Source organism: Cupressus sempervirens, chromosome 2, assembly GCF_028749045.1.
Source record: "Cupressus sempervirens isolate cs-2001-9-10 chromosome 2, ASM2874904v1, whole genome shotgun sequence".
NCBI classification, from domain to species: Eukaryota; Viridiplantae; Streptophyta; class Pinopsida; order Cupressales; family Cupressaceae; genus Cupressus; species Cupressus sempervirens.
Genome location: NC_143119.1, coordinates 40187001 through 40194834, shown reverse-complemented (window position 1 = coordinate 40194834; position 7834 = coordinate 40187001).

Here is a 7834-nt window from a genome sequence, read left to right as displayed (position 1 = left end):
TGAATGAAAAAATAGTGGATTGATTAATGAATAAATTAAAAAAAGGGGGGGGGGGGGGGGGGGGGGGGGGCACAATGTAAATTATTAAAGTAGATAAATATTTAAATTGTTTAAATAGATATTAAGTAGAAAAAATAATTAAAATTTAATTAATCAATTGATCAATTGATTAATTGATTAGTTAATTGATTAAAAAGATAAATAATTAATCAATTGATTGAATGATTAGTTAATTAATTAATCAAATTAATCAATTGATTAGTTAATTAATTAATCTATTAATTAATTGATTAGTTGATTAATTAATAATAAATTGAAAGTTAATTGATTAAAAAGATAATTATTTGATTAATTAGATAATTAATTAATCAATTAATTGATGGAATGATTAGTTAATTAATTAATCAAATTTACCAATTGATTAATTGATTCGTTACTTAATTAATCAATTGATTAGTTAATTAATTAATTAATTAATCAATTGATTAATTGATTAGTTGATTAATTAATAAGATAATTAATTAATCAAACAATCAATTAATTGATTAATTAATTAATAAACAAAAAGAAAGAACAATGAAAGGAAGAAATCTAAAATAAAGATAAAAAGTTAATTAATTAATCAATAGATTAATTGATTAGTTGATTAAATTAATAAGTTAATTAATTAATCAATAAATTAATTGATTAGTTGATTAAATTAATAAGTTAATTAATTAATCAATCAATCAATTGATTGATTGATTGATTGATTAATTAATAGTTAATTGATTAGAGAAATCAAATTGTTAATTGATTAATTAGATAACTAATAAATTAAACAGTTACTCAATTAATTTGATTAATCAATTAATTAGCTAATTAATTAATCAATTGATTAACTAATAAGATAGTCAATTAATCAATCAATCAATTGATCGATTAATTAAATAATAAAAAAGAAAAGAAAAATAACGGAGAAGAAAACTAAAAGAAAGAAAAGGGGGCATAGGGGGGGTGTGGGGGGCTGCTAAGGAAACAAGAACAATTAAATATAAATAAAGAAACAAACTAAGAATAAGACAAAAAGAGTGTGAAATTTAAAATAAAATAGGAAAAAATGAGAATAAAAATGGATAAATAAAAGCATCTATTTTATATATATTTGATGGGGGGGTTTGAAAAAAAGAAAAAATGTAAATAAAGAGCAATAAAATTTGGAAATAAATCTGCAAAAAACAAAGGAAATGGGGAGCGAGAGTATAGGCGTGAAAGATGGCACACAACAAACTGTCAGACAAACAAGGAAGAGAGGAGAAAATGACCCTAAGATGGAAGGAGGGTGACAAGGGCAAGAAAGGTTGAAAGAACAAGGAGGACACAAGAAAAAATGGAAACATAAGAGAAAAAGAGCAAGCGAGGGGACGAGATCGAGGGAGGAAGGAAAGAACCACAAGGTGAAAAAAGGGGGGGGAAGGTGATGGAGGAGGAAGCAACAAGGAGACCAAGCACGAACAAGACTAGGTGGGGCTAGAATTCCTAAGGGACGACAACAAGGGACGCCAAGAGTGGTTTAAGTGCCACCCATCATCTTGGTTGAGGTTAGACGGGTTGTTAAATATCTCAACAGCCTCTTTAATCTTCCTTTTAAAGAAGTTGTGCTCCTTGGAAACAATGAGAGTGTCCTCTAGGCAAATATGATGCTTAGTGGAGGATGAGTGCTCAGACAGGGCAAACTTAAGAACCTATTCATGTCTAATATATGTTGCATGTTCTTTGAGTCTGGTGGCAAAAGAGTGACCTATTTTGACCTATGTAGGGGGTGCCACAAGAGCAAAGAACCTTGTAGACTCCAAACTCCTGATAGGAATTCCTAGATTCTTTGAGAGGGGGAAGCCAACAGTTGAGAGTGGAGAGTGGCTTGAAGGACACTTGGACACTTTTTTTAACCAAAATTTTAGAGATCTTATGCGAGATGCCCTCGACATAGGGAAGAGAGAAGAAAGGGGTAGGATCGGGTAGTGGGGGTTGGGGTGCCAGAGGGGAATAGGCAAGGGACCTAGTACGGTTGAAGGCTCTAGAGATTTGTCAGTTAGAATAACCGTTCCACAAGAACACATGTCAAAGATATGAGAGCTCATGAGGTAAGTGATCAGCATCACAAATCCGATGGGCTCTCAAGGTTAGGGTCTTGAGGATGCCCTCTTTTTGGCTTGAGTGATGGTGGGAGGAGGCCTAAAGATAACGGTCAGTATGGGTGGCTTTATGAAAGGCACCATGACCAAAGGATCCATCTGGTTTATTGATGATGAGGACGTCAAGAAAGGAGAGATGATTGTCAGACTCAACTTCTTTGGTAAATGATATGCTCGAAACAATATTGTTAAGGTGGTCTCCAATCTGTCAAGACAATATTGTTAAGGTGTTTGTGAAATTATCCAACTATTATCACAATTATCAACCTTATTAAATATTAACCATATGATCAACATAGTCAGAAACCATAACAAGATACTCATGCACAATGACACTAGATATGTTAACTAGGGGAACCCTTGATTAGAGGGAAAACCTCAGTAGGGATGATGCCCACAAGATGATGTACTAATATAAATATTCCTTGTCAGAGGATAGACCCTGTTAGGAGTCTATAACAACATCAGTACATATCAGTCCATGTTAGGAGACTTTGAATCCCTATTAGGAGATTCCAACCCTATTAGGAGTTGTGGAAGGAAGATGGATCCACTGTTCAAACAGCTTCAAGGGAAAGACCAATGAACCCACTATCCAAATGATATTTGTATTATACCTTGCAAAATAATAGAATTAAATCATACTACTCCTTCCTCTTTCTCTTTCTTTTCAACCAAACTGTTGCTCCTTCTAATATTTGATACCAAATCATGAACCTCACATCTAATAATCTCTTAGATCACTTGCACACATTTACCAAATACTCTTCTCCTTTTCGCACTTCCTTGATTACTTCACACTTTCATACTCACATTCACACATTACAAACAAGGAAAATATCTTTCCTTTATATCATATTATCAAAATAATTCCTTGAGTCAACCTTGAGGCTTTCCTAATTAATTATAATAAGATAATTAAATATTTCACAATTACAATAGCGTTGTCAGCTCACTATCTATACAACTTCTCACACGTATGAAAGTAAGGCGTACACACTCACCGATGTCACCATCAGACTATCTACTATCACTATCTAACTACGCATCTCCAAATTATAGCCCTGCTAGAAGATATAATGCAATCATCAAAAAATGCTTAACAGTTACACTACCTCTACACTACTCTTTGTAAATCACTTATAACTTCTATACATCTTTGACTTCTGTTACACACATTGAACCTCATCATCAAGACATGGTGTGGAACAAGGCCTTAGCCACACATAACTTGACAACAAAAACTCAAGCCATATGGCCTTGATCTGCTACTCTGCCAATATTCACAGACTAATTGCTATGTTGACATCAATGAAAAACATAGTCATGAGTTCAACATGTCAATAATGTCACATGCTTACCAATGCTTAGGATACTCCCCCAAAGGAATACCATTAGCATTCATGCTAACAATCTCCCCCTTTGGAATTGATGAAAACATAAATGAAAAACATTTAGGTTCCATGATTATCAAATGATACTATGATGTTGTTGTTGTTCTCATCTTTTCAAATCTTCTTCATCAATCAAATCTAAAATCTTTTGGAACATTTCTCTGCTCTACATCTTCTAGATCAACATCATAAGTTGTTCACTAAGAAACTTCCCCTTTGGTATTAACAACTCTTCATGTTGCATATCTCCCCCATAAAGATATCCCTTCACTTTTACATGAATCTTTCTAAATCTCCCTAATAACCATCTCTCCCCCATACATACTTAGGACTTTTTTTATGCACTCTTCTCCCCCCTTGACATAAATGAAAAAGGCCTCATTATGTTAATTTACTGCTCCAAGTCTTCAACTAGCTTGAGTGTCCAAAGACACTATGCAATGCCAAATACCAAGAGTCCTCAATGACTCGGCTCATCATAAATACTCCCCCATATAGGAAGCATTAGCATTGAGTCCATTCAAAAAATAGTGCTTTGTACCATTGGATTAAAGGAATCTCTGCATCATCTACTCGGAAGTAGGTAGGCGCATAACCCCAAGCATACCTCTCAAGTACTCAAATGTATCCTTAGGTAAAGGCTTCATAAATATATATGCAATCTGATCTTTAGTATTCACATACTCCAATATGGTTTCCTTTTCTACTGCCTTCTCTCTCAAGACATGATACTTAATAGATATATGTGTAGTCTTAGAATGCAATACATGATTCTTATACATACTTATTGTACTTTTTTATCATAGTATATGATAACAAGTTCTAAAAATTCTATCCCAATGTCCTTCAACATCTACTTTATCCACATAACTTGATTACAATTATTTTTTGTTGAACTCTACCTAACTTGTACTCTACGACATACAATCTTGTTTCTTGCTCAGCCAAGAAACCAATCTTCCTCCAAGAAATAATGCTCCACCACTGGTTCTTTTTTCTATCATCCATATTGCCTTCCTAATCCATATCAGTATAAGAACATAGAGTGAAATCACTTGATCTATCATACCATATTCTATAATTAGATGTTCCCTTCAATTATTTGCATATCCTCTTTACTACTTCATAATGATACTCTTTAGGATCAACTTGAAATTTAGCTACAATCCCAACTATATTTGGTATATCTAGTCTGGTGTAAGTCAGATATTGCAAACCTTCAATCATGGATCTATATTTCTTTCGCTCAACTATAGGTGTCTCATCTTTGCTAGATAACTTGTGACTAGTTGTCATTGGTGTACCAATAGGCTTACAACTTTCCAATCCAAATCTTTTCAATAAGTCTTTTAGATACTTAGCTTGTGAAATGAAAATGTCATTACTGTTCTGTACAATCTACAAACCTAGGAAAAACTTCATTTCTCCTATCACACTCATTTCAAACTCATTCTTCATTTCTTCACCAAAAATTACCACTTGCTTCATCATTACCTCCAAAAATTATGTCATCAACTAATATTACTATTATCAGCAAACCATTCTCAATTACTTTCAAATACAAGTTACTATATGTTGTACCTTTAGAAAATCCAAGCTTTGCCAAATACTTGTCCAACCTTACATACCAAGTTCTTGGTGCTTGCTTTAGACCATATAATGATTTCTTTAATATACATACCATATCTTGTTCTTCTATCAGAGGGAAACCTTTAGGTTGCTCAATGTTTACCTCTTCTTCATGTTCTCCTTTTAGGAAGGCTAATTTGACATCTATCTAATACACTTAGAATTTCTTATTTTCTGCAAGAGTTAAGAACATTCTCACTGTTTCCATTCTAGTTGCAAGGGCATATGTTTCCTCATAACCTATTCCTTCTTGATGTGAATATCGTTTGCACACAAGTCTGGCCTTGTTTCTTACAACTTCACCTTGTTCATTCATCTTGTTTCTGAATATCCATTTGGTTCCAATAACATTCTTGTCTTTAGGTCTTGGAACTAATTCCCATATTCAATTCTTCACAATCTAATCTAATTCTTCCTTTATTGCTTGAATCCAATGATCATTTTTACATGCTTCATCTACACTCTTAGGTTCAACTTCAGAAATCAAACATATCTCTTCATTTGCTTTGTTCCTTGTCATCACTCCTTTGTCTTTGCTTCCAATTTTTTACTCTGGAGGGTCATGCTTTATCAAATTCTTGTTAGAGGTAGGAGTTACTAACTCAACTCTTACTTCTCCTCTTGGTTTAGATATTTCTCCTCTTTGCTCAATAATTTGCATATCATCTTGCATATCATATTGTTAGTCTCAAAGAAAACTTCTACATTCTATCTAAAAATTCCAATATTATCTTCTTCTTCAATAGAATTATAATTCATCATCTTTTCCTTAATTCCAAAATTTTCATCAACTTTTACTTTTTTGAAATTCCACTATGATTTAAACATCTATAAGCTTTACATTTCAATGAATAAACAATAAACATACCTTCGTCACTTCTTGAATCAAACTTAACAACATCATCATCTCTCTTTATATAACATTTGCTTCCAAATATTATGAAATACTTTAGTGAGGGTGAATGACCAAACCATAATTCATAAGGGGTCTCATTTATACCTTTTCTTATATGTATTCTATTCATAGTGTACACTTTTGTATTGATTGCTTCTCTCCAAAATGTCTTGGATACATCATTCTCAAACACCATCTCTCTTTTTGCCTCAGATATTGATCTATTTCTTCTTTTTGAATCTCATTCTACTCAAGATTCTTGGGTGAAGACAATTGTCTCTTTATTCCACTCTCTTCATAAAACATGTTAAAATCTCTAGAGGTGAACTCTCCTCCTCTATCTGACCTCAAACATTTTATCTTAACACCAGATTCATTCTCAACTCTATTCGTAAATATCTTAAACTTCTCAAATTATTTAGATTCCTCTTTCAGAAATGCTACCCTCATCATTCTAGTAGAATCATCAACAAAAATCACAAAATACTTTTCTCCATAGAATCCTCTTGTCCTGGTAGGGCCTCTTAAATCTGTGTGAACGATTTGTAGCTTCTCTATAGTAGTGAACTTTTTTTTGGGAAAAGATACCTTCTTTTTCTTATCCAACATACATTCTTTGAAAACAATATTAGTAGGCTTTGTTATCTTAGGCAAATTTCTCACTGCAAATGTACTACTAACCTTCACAATGTTGTCAAAGTTTATATGAAAAAACCTCCTATGCAATAGTCAACTATTATCCACTTTTGCAACCAAACATGTAATCTTAGTGGGATTCAACTAAAATACATTACCTTTGGACCTTTTCCTATTCCAAACAACTTACCATCTTTATCTTTAATAATGCAAGTCTTTTTTTTGAATCGTAGTTGATAACCTTTATCCACCAATTGTCCAACACTCAACAAGTTATGCTTCAATCCATCAACAAAGTATCATCAGTGTTAGTCTTTCCATCAAGAGTAATGAATCATATCCCTATAATGTGATAGACTACATTGTTACCAACTCTAACAATACCTCCATCATGATTCCTAAATTTAACAAACTTGTTCATATCAATATTCATGTGATGTGAACATCCGCTATCTGTTATCTAGTTAGATTACTTTTCAACTTGGGAAACTAGATATTTTTTCTCTCTAATTTCTTTCTCAAGATCATCTTCTCTAATAGCTACAAATCCTAGCTCATCATCACTTTCACTCTAAACTCTTTCATCAAATTCTTCATCTTAATTGTCATACAAACAATTTCCAGGTCTTCTAGGCTTAAACTTTCCCTTATACTTTTTCTCTCTTTTAGGACATTTACATGCATAATGACCAAATTCATTACAAGTCCAACATTTAAAGATATTCTTACCACCCTGTTCTCTTCTTAAAAGAAGGGCTATGCCTTCTTCAATCTTCCTATCTTCATTAGATCTGGTTCTACTACTGCTAGCAAAATCTCCATGTGTGCTCGTACTTCGAGAAAAACTTGGTCAAACACTTAAGGCACTGAAATTTGTTTCAACTCTTTTGAATTCTCCAAATCGTCTCAAACCTACTTTTGTTGCTTCCAATATTCCAAGAAAAGTTTCACTAGAAAAATTCTCAGTACAAGGTATCAGTAGTTCAATCATATTTGCTACCTTCTTGAATGGTAGTGTTAAAGTTTTCAAGATCTTCCACACAACCTCATCTTCTAACTTGGTTCCACTATATGACTTGATTCCTACAAAAATATTAGATATCCTA